The sequence below is a fragment of the Pleurodeles waltl genome, chromosome 7 (genome assembly GCF_031143425.1).
Source record: "Pleurodeles waltl isolate 20211129_DDA chromosome 7, aPleWal1.hap1.20221129, whole genome shotgun sequence".
Taxonomy (NCBI): domain Eukaryota; kingdom Metazoa; phylum Chordata; class Amphibia; order Caudata; family Salamandridae; genus Pleurodeles; species Pleurodeles waltl.
In genome coordinates, this window is record NC_090446.1 from 1,211,790,980 (window position 1) to 1,211,812,407 (window position 21,428).

A 21,428-nucleotide genomic window follows, 5' to 3' on the forward strand; every position below is an offset into this window, starting at 1 on the left:
CACAATGCATGTTTCATTCTATAAGAAACACTACTAGAAAAAAATCCACACATTTGTCCATCATATTACTCTACAATAGTTCTCACAGTTAATTAGAACTTCAGTTTCTCTAGCATTCATAATTAAGACATCAGTTGGTGAAAAGCTATTTTTATTTTTTTAATTCACATAATACTGACGAGCGTCAAACAATCACTGCAATTGAAATACATAGGTGTGTCATTCTGAAACCGTATATATCAAGACTAGTAAGTAAATACATAATTAGCATATTGATGAACCACTAAAAGGGCTTTGCCTGTCTTCAACTGCTTCAAGAAGGGACTCCCTGTTTGATGCAGGTAGAAAATAGCTGACCAGAGTCCCCTGCATCAAGCTCTGAAGAAAGTGACCAGCTGACCAGCTAACCAACTGACCAGTGACCAGTGGTCATTTTTGGGTTTGAGCCAGGTGCATTCTGGGAGTTGGAGTACTAACCCTCAAGAAGCAAATCAGAGCTCCTGGAACCATGGGGTGAGTTGGGGACTCCTAAAGGACCTTTAAAGACCTCCTGGAAGAAGATACAGAAGTTTTGAGGCGTTTGGAGCAACTTTAAAAAAAAGCTCCATAAGTGATCTGAGTCAAGCTAGCTTACCTGGACCACGACCTGGCCTGACCTGGCAGATTCATCCCGCTGAAAAGCTCCGGAGACCCAGACTTCCAGGATTTCACTGGGGGCTCGTGGAAAGGCAATCCGATGACGTTGACTCGAAATCAGCTCGCTGTGAAGGGCTGTCTGACATCGGAGGGAAAAACGCTCCAAAAAAACATCTAAGTCTGAACGTAAAAAGTTGATGGAGGCTTCCTGCGTAGTGTATCTGAAGAAGGTTCCAGGGAGGTCGGCTTCAATTTCAAGTCTGTCCTGGACGAAGATTTCCATCACGAAAAATCATCTAAGTCTGAACGTAGAACCCTTCACTGAGGTCTCCTGCAACGCGTATCTGAAGAGGGTTCCAGGGAGGTCAGATCCGACTTGTGACTTCTTGTCGGTGAAGAAGCTCTTCGAGAAAAAGAATAAGGCCCTCATTACGAGCTTGGCAGTCTGACTGCCAGACCGCCATGTTGGTGGCTGCCAAAAGACCACCATGTTGACAGCTACACAGACAGCCTTATTACGAGTTGAACAGCCAGGACCACCAAAACACATGCTAAAAAACAACACCTTAAGGACTCTGGAGTGCGGAAAACAGGCGGTCCAACTATAAGCACCGCCAGCCTGTCAACCAACCACCAAACCTATTACGACTCACAAATCACCATGGTGGTCTTCCAATGGCAGTGCCAACTGCGGCGGTCACCACAGTAATACACAACACCACATTGGATGATTTCAAAATCCACACAGCTGACACACCTACAAACTGCACTATAAATCACATCCCTTCACACACCACAATCCTTTGCTTGTACAACGCCACACATAAAAGCCAGAGCCCGAAATCAGAGACACAGTGCCATAGCTTAGGTCCCCCTCCAACTTTCACATAGCGCTTATCCCACCCATCACACAATATAGCACCTTTACACATCATTTACTAACCGTCACCCCATCGCCGCACAGTACCTACACCCCATTATCCTTTTTTGTGTTGTCAACCACCATCATGTCACCACACAAACATCCCCTTTTCACAGACGACAAGTTAAGAGTCTTGGTGGATGAAATTATCAGAGTACAGTCACACTTATTTGGACCCCAAGTCCAGCAGACCAAAATTGTGAGGAACATGGAAATGTGACAAAGAAGAGTCAACCGGATGAATTCCGTAGGCAGCTACCCGCGCACAAGTGACAACATCATGAAGAGGTGGAACAACCTCAGGGGGAAGGTGCGTTCTATGTCAGCCAGGCACCAGCTGGCGGTCCTCAAGACTGGCGTTGGTCCCCCGTCTCCTCCTCCATAATTCACATCATGGGAGGAGAAGGTCTTGGCTATTCTGCATCCTTAGGGCTTGACAGGAATACCTAGGGGAGTCAAGTCGAGTAAGTCACTACACCAATAATGCCACCAAAATGTATTGTTATGCATGCTCACTGATCACCTTTTGCCACCTTAACAGTCAATCCATGCACCACTCCTGTGTCCAACTGTACGAACACCCTTGTCTGGCATCTCACATGTGAAGTTAACTCACCTGGGGGCACAGTATCTGTGTATGGTGTGGGTAGTACAGGGACTGACAGCACTACAATCCCAGCAGGCCTGTTCTACCATTAAGAAAACCAGAATGGTGTACCATAATGAAAATAGCATTGCATGTAAACTAAAAAATGGAGTATACTCACCTAAATGGTCCACAATTGTATAGTCTGTGGGAAAGACAGCAATGCTATGGATAGCTGCTAGTACAATACCACTAACACACAGCTACAACTGTGTCCTCTGCTAAACTGCCCCCTCTACCTCCCATCACCTATAGAACTGTACTCACCTAGGGGGATAACAATAGTACACTCTGTTGCCATAGGACAGCTATTGACAGGAATGCCAAGGACAGCTGCCACTGACATACCCCTCACACACAGCTACAACTGTGCCCTCTGCTACTCTGTCCCTTCTACCTCCCTTCACCTATTGGACACTACTCATATGGGGGGATCTCACATATATGCAGTCTGCAATACGCAGTGTAACCTGTAACATATAGCCCAGTAGAATGGATACTCCAAATCTGATGGCCAGGTCAGTGTCCACATGGCATTGTGCAGCTGTCTATTAACTCAACAATGAAGTACTGCAAACTGGGAGGTAGCATGAAACACATAACGCTACACTGCTGCCAAGATATGAGTCAATGAACAGACATCCAAGTGCCAAGATACTCTGACATCCTGTAGCAAGATGACTTCAAAAGGAATTCTCTGTACCCCAAATGTCAGGTCTTCATAATTGAAAGCAGTTGTCACTGTCACATATGGGGGTCAAGCAAAGCCAATCTCTTTATGGCCTAAAGCATATCTACTTGTCAACATCGGTGCTACATGTTACATTACAACTGTCTGTTTCACTTCTTCAACATGTATAGCTACCACTAGGACCATTGAAAGCACTTCTGAGACAGCCACTCCCCCATGTATTACGCCCTCAGTGAGGAGAGCACTCCTGAATGTATGGACATTGAGGATGGCTCTGGACCATCTGGGCAACCTGGTCAGACGACAACTGTCAGCCTCACCCTGCCCACATTGACTCCTCCCAGCCCTTTGCATCTACATCCAAGGGAACCGGTCGCCCCCAAACCTCTGTCCCAATGACAGTAACAACCATCATGTGCTCCCCAGTCCAGGTACCGAAGTCACAACTCAAAATTCCTGACAATGATGGACCTGGCACCAGTGGGCAAACTGTGCCAAGCACCCAGGCACATTGGGGTAGGGTGCGTGGGAGGGATGGTGTGGGTCAGCGGCCTGAGGCTGCTAGGGATACTTTTGGCCTGGACACCATCTCCCAAGTCTTGGGAGCCTACCAACAATCCCAAGGTGTGATGGGCCAGGTACTTGCGGGCCAGGTACTTGATGGGGGAGATCAAGCAGCTGCAGAAGGACAACCACCAGGAAGCCATGCAACAGTGAGAGGCCCACAATGCCCACATGGCCTCCCTAACAGGGGTGCCGAGAGACATCAACACCACCCAAAGCAGGGAATGTCCACAGCACCAGACCCCTTCCATTGGCCAAGTTACACCAGCCCCTTCTTCAATATCTGTGGCAGCAGTGAAATGGAGGCCCTGCCAGTGGAAGACATGCCTCAGACACCCCTGCCTCTGTAGCTGAAGAACCCCCCTCGCCCGCAAGTGTGGATATCCACCCAAACAACCAGGAGGTGCAGATGGCAAGACAACAACCACTGCCAGGAAGTAACCCCCATGTATACTGCAAAGCATCAAATGACCTGTCTGATGGTCACACAGAGGCCCTTTTCAACCAATCCTGACCCCCACACTACCCCACGGAGTCAGTGAAATTATAGAACATCACATACTTACACTCAGGTGAAGTAGTGGCTGATGAGATCTGCCCACGTCTACACCTTCATCCTCATCACTGTCATCCTCACTTGGCATTTCTGCATTCCCATCCAGTGGAACTGCTAGCTCCCCTGGAATGTCTGGGACATGTCGCCTCAGGGCAAGGTTGTGGAGCATGCTGCAGACCACAATGATCTGACACACTTTAGTGAGTGAGTAGAGGGGGGCTCCATCAGACTTATGGATGCTGAGGAATCTTGCCTTCAGGAGCCCAAAAGCTCGCTCCACGACACGCTGTGTCCTTCAATGGGCCTCGTTGATGTGGACTTCCCCTGGTGTGGTTGGGTTCCTCACTGATGTCAACAACCAGGGACGGTTTGGGTAGGCAGAGTCCCCTCTAATGAATTGTGACATGTGTGCAAACATGAGTCCAGGGCATCATCACATTTGGCAGCAGACATAGCATACAAACACACATGACGTATGTAACGTATACCAACCAACCAGCCAGGCCCTCCGTGGGTACTGTGGTATCATCAGCTGTGGAATAGCACTGTTCCACATGACAAAGGCATCGTGGACTGAACCTGGGTACCGTGCACATACTTGGAAAATGTAGAGGTCTGCCAAACAGACTACTTGGACATTTATGGAGTGGAAGTTCTTCCTCTTCTGATAGACCTGTTCATTGCCAAGACTACATGTGTACCATCAATGGTTCCCACTACATATGGGATGTGTGCCAAACCATAGAAATCTGTCTTCACATGGGCAAAATCCTCACGTTGTGGAAATCGGATGTAGCTGTCCAGGTGTTTCAACATTACAGACAGTACATTGTTCAATACTAGACTAAACATAGGCTGGGACACCCCTGCAGTTAGAGCCACTGTATTTTGGAAGGAGCCTTTGGCCAGGAAGTGCAGCACTGTCATGACTTGTACAATGGCTGGTATGCTAGTTGGATGACTGATGGCAGGCTTCAGATCTGGCTCCAACGGACTACAGAGAGCCTTGATTGTCTGCCTATCCAGGCTGTAAATTTGTATGACATGTCTATTATCAATGGTCTGCAAGTCTGCCAGTGGACAGTAGCCTGACGGTTGTATGACCCTTCTCATTCCAGGGTAACTATATGAGAGAAAATAAGAAGGTATGTCTATCAGTCATTGTGTCCCTTGTAAGTGACACTACATATGGCACATAAAAAATGTGACATGCCATTTGATACAGCGAAAACATGATACACAGCACATGCGTCAGCGAGACTATGTGATGCTAACATCAAACAATAGCCTGTGATTAAAAGCCCAAAAAACATTTTTGCCCATGGCTGAGAGGGTAGTGACTGTGCCACCAAAGTTTTCTAAAACTTAGCAGGAAAACATGACAACATGATCCTTCAATCAGTACATATTTAGCCAATCCCAGCACTGAAGTTTATGTGGCAGAAATGTTTCCCACATTGTGACGCATCAAAAATTTACTTTTCTGAACATCGAAAAGCTTTAAAATGTGCACTGGACAATAGGAAATGACTGCAACCGACGGCGGACGTCGTCATGGCACTAGCCGGATGCTACTGCGGCGGGCATTGCCATTGGAAAACATTGCTGCCTGTGGCAGTTTTGGGCCAATGGCAGTGTCTGCCTGCGGTGATGGTCGTGTACGTGGTGGATGTGACTGCCATCTCCTGCTTAATCTCTCACTTGACTCTTGACACTGTTGCCAGCAACACCTCCACAACCTGAGCTGCTGTATTCTGCCTCTAGTAGAAATCATGCCACGTCCTGCAGGTGATAGGGCCACTGCCTTCTTACCAGAAGAGCTGGAGAAACTTGTGGAGGAGGTCCTACCCCTGTATGGACAGGTCTATGGTGCACCAGAGGAGCAAGTAAGAGCACCATGTGCACATGTTTCTGTAGCTCTACTAAGCTTTGATTTAGTTAGCCTAGGCTTGTAGACAATGGTGGTCATTACAACCCTGGCGGACGGTGTCTAAGCGGGGGTAAGAACACCATCAGGCCGGCGGTAAAAAATTTGCAATGACGACCGTGGCGGAAACCGCCAACAAAGACAGCCACTTTAACACTCCGACTGCCACGGCGGTACAGACAAACAGCGCGGTGGTCACTGCCAACAGACAGGCGGAGGACAATGTACCACCCAAACTATTACAACCCACCAATCGCCACCTTTTCCGGGGCGGATTCACCGCGGATAAAAAAACGGCGGAAACAGGAATTCCGAAGGGAAAACGCTCACCTCTACACACCCCACGAGGAACAAGGACACCATGGACCTGGAACTCCAAATTCTCCCTGCGATAGTCCCTGCTCCTCTACCAGGAGAACGAACGCCGGCGGCGAAGTCCACGGTGAGTACTGCACCTACGACACAGGAGAGGGAGGAGGGAAAAAACAGGGACACACCCACGCAACACGCAACACCCCCAACCCCTCCCTCACCCACTACAACACACACACTAATGCATATTGATACATCACAGTTACACCCCCCAACCCCCCCGGAAGAATGCAAAGACAATAGAAAATGCGTGTAACCATTGTAATCTATTAAAATCAAGTAGGCAGGAATATATTTATACACCATGTACAAAATATATACCAAGCATAGTAGTCAAGGTAGTGCTCCAATTAAGTCCGTGAAACACTGGGCCCACACGGTATGGGCGAGGCCCACACAAGATCCCCGACCATGACGGAGAGAACACTACAGGGGAATCAGAGAGCAACAAAACATGCACCTCAGGGGGAGGGAAAGGGGGGCACCTCAGACGCTTGAGTGCACAATGCCAAATCCACAAGGGGGCCACATGCTCACTGTACAATCCTGGGGAGTGCAAAGCCACAGTCTCTCAAGTCTATACAGTGGATGGCTTGCCCACTGTTCCATCTGGGGAGTGCAAAGCCACAGTCTCTCAAGTCTCTACAGTGGGTGGTTTGCCCACTGTTCAATCCTGGGGAGTGCAAAGCCACAGTCTCTCAAGTCTATACAGTGGGTGGTTTGCCCACTGTTCAATCCTGGGGAGTGCAAAGCCACAGTCTCTCAAGTCTATACAGTGGGTGGCTTGCCCACTGTTCCATCCTGGGGAGTGCAAAGCCTAAGTCTCTCAAGTGGATAACAGTCTCCACTGGTTCTGGAGGGGGCCTTGTGCCCAGAGTGCTTCATCCTGCTAAGGACAGAGGTAGTGGATGCATCTCTCCACTGGTTCTGGAGGGGGCATTGTGCCCAGAGTGCTTCATCCTGCTAGGGACAGAGGTAGTGGATGACAGTCTCCACTGGTTCTGGAGGGGGCATGGTGCCCAGAGTACTTCATCCTGCTAAGGACAGAGGTAGTGGATAGATCTCTCCACTGGTTCTGGAGGGGGCATTGTGCCCAGAGTGCTTAATTCTACCCGTGACGGACTCAGTAGCGTCAATGCCCTTGGCGCTCATGGGCCAGCGGTGCCTGAGACAGTGGTGCCCTGTTCAGCGGTGCTTGAGACGGCGGTGCCCTGTTCAGCAGTGCTTGAGATGGTGGTGCCCTGTTCAGCGGTGCTTGAGACGGCGGTGCCCTGTTCAGCGGTGCTTGAGACGGCGATGCCCTGTTCAGCGGTGCCTGAGACGGCAGTGCCCTGTTCAGCGGTGCTTGAGTCGGCGGTCTCCATTGCAGTGACTCAGCTGCTGGCGGACCTTCATGGCCCAGCGGGGCTTGTGCTGGCGGACCTTCATGGCCCAGCGGGGCTTGTGCTGGTGGTCCTTCATGGCCCAGCGGGGCTTTTGCTGGCGGTCCTTCATGGCCCAGCTGGGCTTTTGCTGGCGGTCCTTCATGGCCCAGCAGGGCTTTTGCTGGTGGTCCTTCATGGCCCAGCGGGGCTTGTGCTGGCGGTGGCCTCCTGGGCAGCTGGGCTTGTGCTGGCGGTGGCCACCTGGGCAGCTGGGCTGGTGCTGGCGGTGGCCTCCTGGGCAGCTGGGATAATGGCGGTCTTCTCCGCCGTGCTGCTCTTCCCAGACTTGCTGACCTTGTTGTGGCCCTTCCCCACCTTGGAAGGTGTTGCAGCTGACTCCACACTCCCACCTGTACCCCTGGGAGCGGCTTTGGAGCTGGAGTCTTCCCCCTCTCCCGCCGGGCACTGGCCAACTTCTGATGCTTCACAGGTGGGGGACTGTCTGTGATGTGGCTCCGTGCCACACTGGCTGCCCTAGTGGCCGGTGCACTCCAGATTCCGGTGACTACAGGCACCACTGATCCCGAAGATGTTGTGGCTGAGGTGCTAGTTCAGGACCTAGGAGACGGACGGGGTGGGGGAGGTGTGGGAAAGAGGTCAAGGTTGGACAGGAAAAGTTTTTTGGGCACAATGGGACGGGTAGCTGGAGGGGGTTTGGGAGTGAAGGAAGAGGTTGTGGTTGTAGGAGGTGTTCGTTTGCTGACTTTGGGTGAAGGTGCATGCGCTGGAGGCTGTCGTGAGGTGGATGGCTGTTGAGTGGGTGTGTGCCTGCGTTTGTGTATCTTGGGAGGGGGCGTCACAGACACACTGGGAGAGGACACAGGGGACATGTGAATGGTAGTGGGGGTGGTGACTGCACGTGAGCAGGGTGTGGTGGTGGTTGTGCTGGTGATGGTAGTAGTGGCTGTAGAGGTAGTGAATGCAGGTGTGAGTGTAGACGAGACAGGGAGGGAGGAGGGAGACGAGGAGGAGGGGGACACAGTGGAGACAGTGGATGTTGCTATGTCTGCATGTGTGTGATGCTTGCGTGAGTGCCTGTGGGATGTGTGGTGCTTATGTTTGCCTGAGCTTCCCTTGTGTGTTGACGTGTGTGCATGCTGGTCTGTAGGTGTGCTTGGGATAGGCTGAGGTACAGGGGTTTGGGTCGGGGTGGAGGAAGTTGGAGCGGGGAGGCTAGAGACAGGGACAATGGCTGCCATCAGTGCTGAGGCCAGAGTCTGAAAAGCTCGCTGAAGGGCCGTCTGACCAGAATGAATTCCCTCCAGGAATGCATTGGTTTGTTGCAACTGCCTTTCTACACCCTGGATGGCATTCAAAGTGGTAGACTGCCCAACAGTGAGGGACCTGAGGAGGTCAATGGCTTCCTCACTGAGGGCAGCAGGGGTGACGGGGCAGGGCCTGAGGTGCCTGGGGCGAAGGTGATGCCCACCGTCCCGGGTGAGCGGGCAGGGGGCGAAGGCTGAGGGGCTGCTGGGAGGGCGGTGCTGGAAGGGGGGGTGGCGCATGTACCTGTAGATGCGGGGGCACAGATGTTGCCGCCACCACAAGGGAGCTCCCATCAGAGGATGAGTCCTTGTCATTGGTTTCAGCTCCTGTCCCCGCCAAGGAGCTCCCCTCGCCCTCCGTCCCACTGGTGAAGTCCGATTCCGTAGTGTGGACCTCCATGGCCATGTGGGATGCAGCCCCCTCGTGCTCCGGTGCCACTGCTCCTCCGCCTAATGATGCTAATGCACACAAGAACAGGGAGACCACAAAAAGGGGGTGGGGCGACAGAAGAAAGACATGTTGAGTGCATGCATTACCGCCACCGTTGGTGGACACGACAGACACAGAAGCCCCCTGCACTACGTCTTGCTCTTGGGCTCCACTACAAGGCTATGGACGACATCTGCACACATGGATGACACAGGGGCATGACTAGGTGTACTTGGCACTCTACAGAGGTGGGGTGGGGTGCCACATGGCCTGCCTTACGGAGGGACCTTGCCTACTAAACTCTCCCTGGCCTAGGGAAACCCACAGCCCACCTCCCACACCCAGACACCTCCACTGTGCGCAAAATCAGCAGAATGCAAGTGTACTCACCCCCTTGTGGCTTCTGTGATGCCCTCAAGTGCCCATCCAACTCCGGGTATGCCACCGCCAGGATCCTGAACATCAGGGGGGTCATGGTGCGACGAGCACCCCTCCCACGTTGGGAGGCCATCCCCAGCTGAGCCTCTGCCGTCTTCTTGCTCCAGCGGCGAATGTCCTCCCATCTTTCCCGGCAGTGGGTGCTCCGTCTGTGGTAGACCCCCAGGGTCCGGACGTCCTTGGCGATGGCACGCCAAATATGTTTTTTCTGGTGGGCGCTGATTTGTACAGGGGGAAAAGAAACTTATTACCAATTGCACCGTCAAAGTGATTGGCCCCCATCCCTACCCTTACCATGTGGCACATGCACTCACTGTCGTTTCATGCACGTCGCACTCTCCCCCCTTCCTTCTTACATCCACCCCTCTCCACACAGGCATAGCCCAAACAGCATGCTCCCAGTGTACTTACCTGTTTGTCTGGAGGACCGAAGAGTAGCGTGTACTGGGGGAGGACCACGTCCACGAGTTTCTCCAACTCCTCCGATGTGAAGGCAGGGGCCCTTTCCCCAGACACTTGAGCCATTGTCTCTTCCAGACCGAGGTCACAGCAGCACTTGCAGTGTAGGTCCTCTCCTGCCGAAGATCAGATATCGAGTGATTGAAGTGATAGAAAATGGCGGTCACGTCCGCGGCGGTGCTTGGCTCCTGGGACCCATAGGGTCCAATGTTAACCAATGCAGCATTGCGCCGCAGTCTTCGACCGCCTACTGCGATGTGTACAACGCCAGCGCAGTTACCTCATATCCCATTGTCCCACTTTAGAGGTCAGGCAGCCGCCATTTCAGGGGCCCACATGGCTTCATTTTCAACTGCGTCACACATACCTAGGCCTAGACTCAACACACATACAGGCCACTTTTTGGATTATGATTTGTGTTCTGTGTAAGCTGTGGGTACGTACCTCTGAGTTGTTTGACTCTGTGCTCGCTGTTGTCCTTCATTGGCACCGTCCGCTGGGACATGTGAGGAGATGACAGCATCCTCTGGTGTACCGACCGTTGGTGGACCTGTCGACAATGGAGGAAAGACATGTGATCATCACATACAGGCTTGACCGTGCCACAATCCAGAAACTGTGTACCCAGTTGGAGCCAGACCTGATGTCAGCTATCCGCCATCCCACAGGAGTCCCCCCTCAAGTGCAGGTGCTGTCAGTGCTCCATTTCCTTGCAAGTGGGTCATTTCAAACAATAGTGGCCATAGCATCAGGGATGTTCCAGCCTATGTTTTCCAACGTGTTGTCCAGAGTGTTGTCTACCCTGCTGAAACACATGCGGAGCTACATCGTTTTCCCTCAGGTGGAGGATTTGCCTACAGTGAAAGGTGATTTCTATGCCCTGGGACATATCCCCAACATCATAGGTGCCATTGATGGGACACATGTGGCTTTGGTACCCCCCCCACAGGAGTGAACAGGTGTACAGAAACCGGAAGAGTTATCATTCCATGAATGTACAGATGGTATGTTTGGCAGACCAGTACATCTCCCATGTGAATGCCATGTTCCCTGGCTCAGTGCATGATGCCTACATCCTGCGGAATAGCAGCATCCCTGATGTGATGGGTCAACTCCAGAGGCACCGTGTGTGGCTATTAGGTGAGCACCTGGAAGCTAGTCAGTGGAAATGGTGGTCTGGGTCTGGGTCTGGGTATATCCCTCCAGGTTAGTGTGTGTCTAACAGTTATCCCTCGCCATTTGCAGGAGACTCTGGTTACCCCAACCTGTCATGGCTACTGACCCCAGTGAGGAATCCCAGGACAAGGGCAAAGGAACGCTACAATGAGGCCCATGGGCAAACTAGGAGGGTGATTGAGCGGACCTTCGGCCTCCTGAAGGCCAGTTTCAGGTGCCTCCATATGACAGGTGGATCCCTATTCTACTCACCAAAGAAGGTGTGCCAGATCATCGTGGCCTGCTGTATGCTTCACAACTTGGCTTTGCGACGACAGGTGCCTTTTCTGCAGGAGGATGGTCCAGATGTCGGTGTTGTTGCAGCTGTGGAGCCTGTGGACAGTGAAGACGAGGAAGCAGATGAAGAAGACATGGACAACAGGGACTCAGTGATCCAGCAATATTTCCAGTGGGACACAGGTAAGAATACAAACCTGCCTACTACATGTACTTAAACACTACTACCTCTCTACTATCTGTCGTTTTCACCCAGTGTATGGTCACTGAGTTGTCACTTTCCCTTACGATTTCACAGATGTGGGTCCCACTGTGTGACATCTGCTTTGATTCCTCATGGACTAGAGCTGTGAGACATAGGTATGTTGACATTACCAATGAAAAAGCTTTTTGCCACAGTTATTGCTAATACAGTATTCCGAAATCACAGACAGACTCCAGATTGTTTTGTGCTTTAAGTGTGTTTATTTCAGTGCTCAATATTGGAGGGGGTTGTAAAATGGTGAGGGGTGATGGCGGAGGAATGTCCATGGCAGAGTCCAGTCTAGTAGTCTCACAGGTGCATTGCCCATATGGGCATAGGAAGTGGAGCTGGGGCAGTTTAAGGATGGACAGGGTGACAAAGTGGGACAGTAGGATGACAATCAGGGTGGTCTCATTTCTTGGCGGGGGTCTTGGCATCGTTCTCTGTCTTTGTCCTGGATCTCAGGGACCGTTTGCGAGGTGGTTCTCCCTCTGCAGGGGGTGGGGTGCTGGTGTGGTGGTCCTGTGGTGGTGCCTCCTGTCTCTAGCGCAGGCGGATGTGGTGGGCAGTTCATCGTCCAGGCTAGTGTCAGGGACCCCTTGTAGTGCCACAGTGTCCCTCCTGGTGTTGAGTACTTCCTTCAGCACCCCTACGATGGTGCCCAGGATGGAATTGATGGTTCTGAGTTCCTCCCTGAAGCCCATATACTGTTCCTCCTGCAGGCGCTGGGTCTCCTGAAACTTGGCCATTACCGTTGCCATCGTCTCCTGGGAGTGGTGGTAGGCTCCCATGATGGAGGAGAGGGCCTCGTGGAGAGTGGGTTTCCTGAGCCTGTCCTCCCCCTGTCGCACAGCAGCCCTCCCAGTTCCCCTGTGTTCCTGTGCCTCCGTCCCCTGGACCGTGTGCCCACTACCACTACCCCCAGGTCCCTGTTGTTGTTGGGGTGGTGGGTAGCCTGGGTTCCCTGTAGTGGTGGACTCACAGCTGATTGACGTGTCCTGGGGACGGAGGTATGGGCCCACTGAGTGGGTGCTGTGCTGGTGTTTCTAGAGGGGGGAAGCTCTGTAGTGGCCTGTGACTGGGTGAGGAGAACTGACTGTCCCGAGGTCCCCGATGGGCCGGGCTGGTCATCTAGATCCAGTTGAACAGATGTGCTGTCATCATTGTGGGCCTCTTCTGTTGGTGGTGGGACATGTGTGGTCCCTTCTGTCCGGTGATGTTGGGTAGGGGTCCTGCAGGGGTATAAAAGCATGATTATTGCATCTGTGTGTGTCATGGTGTGCAATGGGTGGGTGACCGTGTACCCCAGTGCTAGCATTCCTGTGTGGGACCTTGTGTGATGATGGTTTAGGGGGGTGTATGGGTATGTGCAGTGGGCATGCTTTAGTGATGGGTGTCCATGCTTTGTTGCTGCATGCAGTGCTTGGTGTTAGGATGTGTGGTTTGTGATGTTGGGACATTTGTGAGGAGTTGGAGTGATGGGCGTGAGGGTGAGGGTGGGGGTATGTGGTGGCATGCAGGTAGGGTGGGGGATGTAATAGTTAAGATTTGACTTACCGGAGTCCATTCCTCCACCTACTCCTGCAAGGCCCTCAGGATGCAGAATCGCCAAGACCTGCTCCTCCCATGTTGTTAGTTGTGGGGGAGGAGGTGGGGGTCCGCCGCCAGTCTGCTGAACCGCCAGGTGGTGTCTTGAGACCACGGAACGCACCTTCCCCTGTAGGTCGTTCCACCTCTTCCTGATGTCCTCCCGATTTCTTGGGTGCTGTCCCACTGCGTTGACCCTGTCCACTATTCTTCGCCATAGCTCCATCTTCCTTGTAATGGAGGTGGGCTGCACCTGTGATCCGAATAGCCGTGGCTCTACCCGGACGATTTCCTCCACCATGACCCTGAGCTCCTCCTCCGAGAACCTGGGGTGTCTTTTCCATGCCATGGGGTGGTGTAAGTGATGTGTGGGGTGGTGTATGGGGTGATAAGTGTGCTGATATGTAGTGGGGTGCAGTGTGAGGTGCGTGGAAGTTATGTGGGTGATGGTGTTGTGTGCCTGTGGATGCTAGTGTTGTTGATGGTGGTGTATCTCTCTGGCTTTCATTCGTGATTTGTGGTCGTAAGGGTTTGTGGGTGATGTGGGTGTGTGTTTTATATTGTATTGGGTGTGTGGGAGTGGTGTGTGTATGTGTATCAGGTGTGTGTATTTGGAATTGTCCAATGTGATTGTGTTTTGTACATGTGTGTGTATTTTGAGCGCGGCGGTGAAGTGACAGGTTTAGAGTCCTGAGAGATTCTGACGAGTGTGCACTGTGTGTTCCCTGACCCACCTTGTGATTGTTGCACATGCTTGTCTGAGGTGTCATGATAGCCATTACCAGGTCAATCCCATCATCAGATGTGCTTGATATGTGGTCACTTGATAGCAGGAGGTGTTGATGCATGTTGCCTGCCGATTTATCACCATACTTGTGCCCATTCTGCCTCAGCAGATACATTGGTGGTCACATCTGGCATTGCTGTAGTTTTGACTTTATGGCCCTAAGCTCTGCGCATTGACAGCCACTGGCAATTGGCTATGGGATACATGAAGTATTGTGGTGCATCTAACCTTTTGGAACATGGCATTATGAGGGTCATTCTGACACTGGCGGGCGGCGGACGCCGCCCGCCTGGCGGGAACCGCCAAATGGCCGCTCCGCGGTCAGGAGACCGCGGAGGCCATTCTGACTTTCCCGCTGGGCCGGCGGGCGCCCGCCAAGGGAGCGCCCGCCGGCCCAGCGGGAAAGGCCCTGCAACACAGAGGCCGGCTCCGAATGGAGCCGGCGGTGTTGCAGGGGTGCGACGGGTGCAGTTGCACCCGTCGCGATTTTCACTGTCTGCAATGCAGACAGTGAAAATCTCCCAGGGGCCCTGTTAGGGGGCCCCACGACACCCGTTTCGATTCCGTTTTCCGCGGTCAGAATGGGCAATGAAGCACCGCCAGCCTGTTGGCGGTGCTTCTGTTGCCCCCGGCCCTGGCGGTCTTGTACCGCCAGGGTCGGAATGAGGCCCTATGTGTTCATTTGTGTGTTCTGCCTGCAGAGAAAGTTGTCTTTTCAATTGCCACTTTCTGTAAATTTTGCCAACTGCACTGTTATTGAATAGCTTTTACACTGCAAGTGTGAGCCTGTAGCCACACCCTGTACCCATAAACAGCATGTGAAGGTTAAACATCGTACCTCATTATTAAGGTTCATTAACGTGAGCCTATGCCCAGTGTTTACCATTGTCATGCAAATGGGGGCATGGTGGAGAGCTGGGACAGATGTGCTCATTACAACTCTGACCATTAGTGTTACATATCCTTGGCAGGTGCCATGGTAACACTGCCCTGTTGGCTCCTTAATCCAGCTCTGATGCGTACAGCATATGCCCCTAATTTATTTGGCATTGAACTTCTGCAAACAGTGTGTTGTGAACTGATGTTCCATGATATTTGACCCAGTGTTTTGGACATGATGTGGGGCATGTCAAATGCAAGATTTTGACTGGCACAAAGACCCCCACTCCCTGAAGTAGCATGTGGGTGCATGTATATGTGCATTGGTTCACACAGGTAGAGACCTGCATCTTTGTGTGCACAACATGTGACTCCCTTGTATGTTGTTCTTGTAATATGGGCCTGTTGTAGCCTGGCTTAGACCTGTGGGGACCATATGCAGCTTGTGATCATCAGGGGTTGTGGATGTATGTGTGCAATGTTTGCTATTTGGGGTAGCTGTCACTTGCCATTTTGTGTGATGTTATAGCGTGTCCCTGGTCAATATCATGTAGATTGCTCATGTCACACAAAACACACTGCTCTAGTAACTTGTCAATGCAGGGGCTGAGCTGGTGGTTGTGATGGGTACCCTTGTGGGGAGTGTTAGCAGTAATGTCCCCTTATCCAATGTCTGCTATGTACCATAGGTGGATGCAATGGTCAAGACAGGTTGTTATTGGCTTGTTGGATTGGTTTGTAGTTAACTCTACCTGTTCTTCTGTGGGACTTGTGGACATGATTTTCTTTCTTGTTTTTGGCATCCATGCAGGTCAACACCTATCAGAAGAAGGGGATTTTGGCGTGTCATCGCCAAGAAGGTGCAGACCCTGGGGGTCCACAGCCGGCGGAACGCCCACTGTCGAAATAGGTGGTAGGACCTGAGATGCTGGGCCCAGAAGATCGCAAAGGCCCAGCTGGGGATCTCCTCCCAGCGAGGACTGGGTGCCCGTCAGACCATGACCCCTCTAATGGCCCGCATTTTGGCAGTGGCCTACCCTGAGTCCTCCCTAATGTCACAGTAGAAAGGTAGGTAGGTGTTTGCTCTCTGTCCTCTGCTATGTATCAAGGGATATGTCTATGTGTCATTTTTAAGCAGGGGCCAGTCATCTCCTGTATTTGTTGGTTTCTGATGTGTCATAGCATTCTGTAATACAGTGGTGTCCATCAAAAATGTCACATAAATTACATAGCTAACATCTTCACACCTGTTGCAATGTAATTCCTCTTGGTAAGTGAGGAATGTACATTGACATGTGTGATGCCCCATCAGAGTTGACAATATACATGTTGGAAACCAGCGTTCATATGCTACGTTTCCACTGGGACACATATGTGGGTATCAGATTTAAGCATGTGATTGCCATGCTGATGTACTGATAGCAAAAAGTTGTCACATTTTTGTCCGTGGGATACCTTTGTAGGTATGATACATAGGCAATGGTTTTCCACTTACAGCTATGGTCCAGACAGTACTGCGTCAACATCATGTATATTCTGAAAACAGAATTCATGCCTCAGTGTTGGAATTTATCATGTGTACCTGCTGCAGCTATGAAGGATTTGACACATGAGACTAGGGAATTTGGGAACTTCATATTTGATGATAAACGTATTTGGTGCAGTTGTGGTAGGTCATATACAATTGTGTGTAGTTGGCAATTGTGACCTGACTGTTGGAATGCATCATGGTTGGTGTACCAGTAATGTTAGCATCACTTATGCTTCGCTTCTGAGAATCCTCCACAGACAGATGCCATGCTTGCCATGTATGATGTGTGGGTAGTGATGTTGCTTCTCATTCTGTAACAAATTAATGTGCTCATGTTAGTGTTTGCAAGGTCTATCTCCCTCCTTCCTGCACAGTACAGTAGTCTGTTTGACACATACACAAAAGAGTAATCTTTTAAATGTGTGTGGGACATTGGTGTGAGCTTACGTGGTCCTTATATGACTATTATTGTTTGTCTTCTGGAGACATTTATCCTAGATGTTTTGGACCCGAGTCCATTGTTATTCCTTGTTACATCACAATTTGTGCATGTGTGTGTAACATGTATACAACCTTCTTTACTAACATTTGGCAGGTGTGACATGTTGATATGTCATATGAAGGTATGTGTCCATATCACTTGAGGAAGGTAGGGCTTGTTTGTGCCAGGGTTGCCTGCCTTCACTTGGCAACATATGTGATTGTCTGGAGCATAACATCAGTGTAAGGTATTTGTGTGGTAAGGATTGGGACTGTGTATTTGGTAAGCTACCTTCCAATGCTTACAATTGCTTGTCTACTGCTTGACTATGTTGTTCAGAATATGGCACCTGTATTGGGTGGAATAGTCACCTAGTCATGATATGGTTAGTGTGATTGCTCACCTTCATTCCTGGTATTGTAGTTTTCTGATAGCTTGCTTTGCTGGTATGTTACAGTTGTAAAATTGAATACCATGCATTGTATTATGTTGTAACATGATGATGGCACTTTGCTGGCACTTCCTGCAGGGGTCAGTTAACATGATGGTATGTGATTTCTTTCTGATTTGTGATGGAAGTGTTATCGTATATGTTACTTACTTCACTATCTATTTTCAGCATCAGCACCGGAAGGCAAAGGAGACGGGGCACAGCCATGTGGGGAAGCTTCTGGCCACGGGACCTCCGGTCACGACACCACAGACACCGAGGGATTTAGTGGCCCGGAGGACAAGGGGAGTGCCACGAAAGGACCTGATCTGCAACATCTTGCCACTGGGGACCACTCCAGTACAATCTCTGTCTGCCACCCCCTGTTCTATCACCACCCTCTCTATATCCCCCCACCCAGTTGGCCATGTCCGCTCATCCAAGAGGGTGGGTGTCTCCTTTGATGCAGGCATCTCTGCCCTAGCCCCTGATCCTCCTGCTGCCCTCAGTGAGGAGACTATTGACCTCCTGAGAAGCATCTCTGGGTGTCAGTCTACCATTGTAAATGCCATCCACGGACTGGCAATCTATGCGTTCATGGAGTACATTCATGGTGCAATGGCTGGCCTTCCGAGATCTTTTGAGGGTCTTGCATCCACACTGATGGCAGCCAGTCACCCCTTGTCTACCCTTCCCCCCTCCACTTTCCTCTTCCCAGTCCAAATCACCAATTGCCCACCCCAACGAACGCACACAAACAAACTTGCCTGCATCCACCTCAAAAGACAATGGAAGCACACACAAACGTAAGCACAACAAGATACACCACGGGCAAGCACACAAACAACTTCCACCTGCAGACACAGCAACAATCACGACTTACCCTAAGACCCACACCTCCTCCTGCATCACAGACATAACACCTGGCACACCTGCAGATACCACACCAACATTCACTGATCCAGCCATCACACCTATCCTACCCGCAGACACCACCCCAGCAGACCCGCAGGCATTCACCCCGTTGCCACACCCACAGACACTGCAACCACTGACACTCCTAAATGCATCACACCCACCATACCTACAGTCACCACCCTAACAGACAGCCACCCAACCACCATGGCATCCCCTAGCACCTCCACCCCTTCTCAGCCCAAGACACATAAACACCCTCACTCATCCACCTAACAGACACCCACCACACACAAGCACACCTCACATGCACCCCTAACATCCACACAGAAAGATCAGACAGCCACTCCTTCAGCCTCCACACACAATACCCCCTTCTGATGACCGTCCCCCTGTGTCTAAAAATGTTTTCCTTTCTAACTTTGACCTTTTCGCTACTCGCCCCCGTGAAACCCCCAAAAGAGCTGTTTCCCTCCCCAAGGCCATCCCTTCCACCTTCAAGGCACTCCCTACCCCCTTCCATCACCCATGCCCCTCCCCCGCCAAGAAGAGGTCCACCTCTCCCAAGAAGGTTCCCCCTCCCAAACCAAAGCCAAAATCCATCCCTCCCAAGCCCAAGCTCAACCCCCCTCCCCTACCACCCTCCAATACTCCCTGAGGTATCTGCCTGTCTCCTTGATGCCCCTACATGTGGAGGCTACATGGCAGTCAGAAGTCAAGTTGGGGCACCATATTGTGCCTTTGGTGCAAAAAGAAGACTTTTGGACTGGCCAAAGGCCTTGGACTGTCACATTACCAACCAGTTGTTGTTTTTTTTGGTTACATTTTTGTCTTGAATTTCCTTTCCTAGATTTGAGTTGTTCCTGGCTGACAATTTGCCAGTATTTTTGTGTGTGCGCTGCTTTCTGCTTCACGTTTTGTTTTAGCAGTATGTGAGTTTGTGTGCTGTGCCGTTGTCCCCCAGTGGTGGGGTGTGTGTTTTGTGATAGGTATGTGTATGCAGCTGAAATGTTGGTATCATGGTATTGTGTTGTGTTTGTAATGATATGTGTTTGTTGTAGTGATGTGAGATGTGATCCTGTATGGTGTGTGCCTTGTCCCCTGATGTGGCTGTTGGATAAATGTGGTGTGTGTTCTGGAGCTTTTTCAGTGCAGAGATGGAGTGTGTTGAGTTGTGCAAGTGTGCTTTTCTTTTGTGTGCATGTGACTATTTAGTTGTGTGCCCCTCAGAGCTGGCTGGTGCCTTGTATGGTGTTTAGAGTAGTGTATGCTTTTTAGTCTTGTCCTTCACCCATATGTGTGACTGTACATTACACATGTTGTTTGTATTGCTTGTCTATGAGATCTAAATATGACCTGGTCATGTGGGCATGCTTTTGTGGGTCTTGCTCAACATGAGATGTGTCCTAGTACGGCCTCCTTCCATGTACGGTTTTGCAGTTCCCATCCCTGCTGTGCCGGTCTTGTTGTTATGTGTCGCTTTGTGTGGTTTGACTGTTTGTGTCTGCGTGTATTGCGCATGGCATATTAGGTTCGATGTGCTGTGTGTGATGTGTGTATCGATTGCTGGGCTGTCTGATGATGGTGTTGTGTGTGTTCCATTACACATGGATGTACATGTGAGTTGTATGTGTGTCCAGTCCCTGGCCAGTGTTGGGTGTGAGTGTGTGACATGTATTTGTATTTGTGTAGTTGTTCTGTTGTTGTTGCAAGTTTGTATGTTGTATGGGAATCTGTGAGCCTGGGACTGTGCTGTGTTGCCGTGTGTATATGTGTGGTATTGATGTTTAGTGTGTTGGCTGAAGTGTGCTTGATGTGTATGTGTGGGTGTCCTTGATGCAGTATGTGAGTGGATGTGCCACTATGCTGTTACGTGTAAGTTCAGTCCTTCACACCCCCTCCCTATGGTATGTTATACTATAAAATGTATACATTTTACATATGTTACAGGTGAATGGGTGTACGTAAGGTTGTTGTCGCATTTGTCGGTGATGATTTAGTTGTCTTTCGGCGAGCAGAAGCAGCAGGATGACATCTAGTTGTGTTTTCATGGCCGCTCTGGATGTGTATGGCATCCTGGAGGTGACTGTCTCCCTCTATTGTGTCTGTTTCTACCTCCTGATGCGTGGTGGTTGGACCATGGAGGTCACATTGGTAGTGTGCAACCTCCTAATAGGTCCGGAGGAAACATGGTCTCCGCTGGGCTGTTTGTGCCATCAGATGACCGCCGCGATCTGTACTGGCTGGTGACGCTGATGGACCACTGGTGGTCTTCTATGTGCACCACCACCAAACTCATAATTTGGTGGTCAGCTCCGCCAGCCTGTTGGTGGTCAGACCACCACCACTAACATGACAGTCACGGGACCGCCAAACTCGTAATCAGCCCTTTCGTCCGAAGGTAAAACATTTACCGAGGCCTCCCGCTCACTGTAGGCGGGCAGGGCTCTATTGCAGTAGGCCTCAAATCTTGTTTTTGCCCCAGTTGTGTGCGACCAGATGTCCAGATTGGTGCTTTTAGTTTCTATGCCCTAAAAAATATTTATTCTTTAAAAATTCATATCTCTGGTTCCCTTTATTGGATTTTTGTTGTTTTAGTGTCACTTTTTATAGATAAAAATATAGGCCCTCATTATAACAATGGCGGTAAAAACTACCTACCGCCACGGTGACAGCCACCAGCATACCGTCACCGCAGCTACCATCTGTACACCATATTATGATCACTGCCAGACTTCCGCCACAAGAAGGGCGGAAATCCGGCAGTGATCATGCTGGCAGACGGTGGTAAG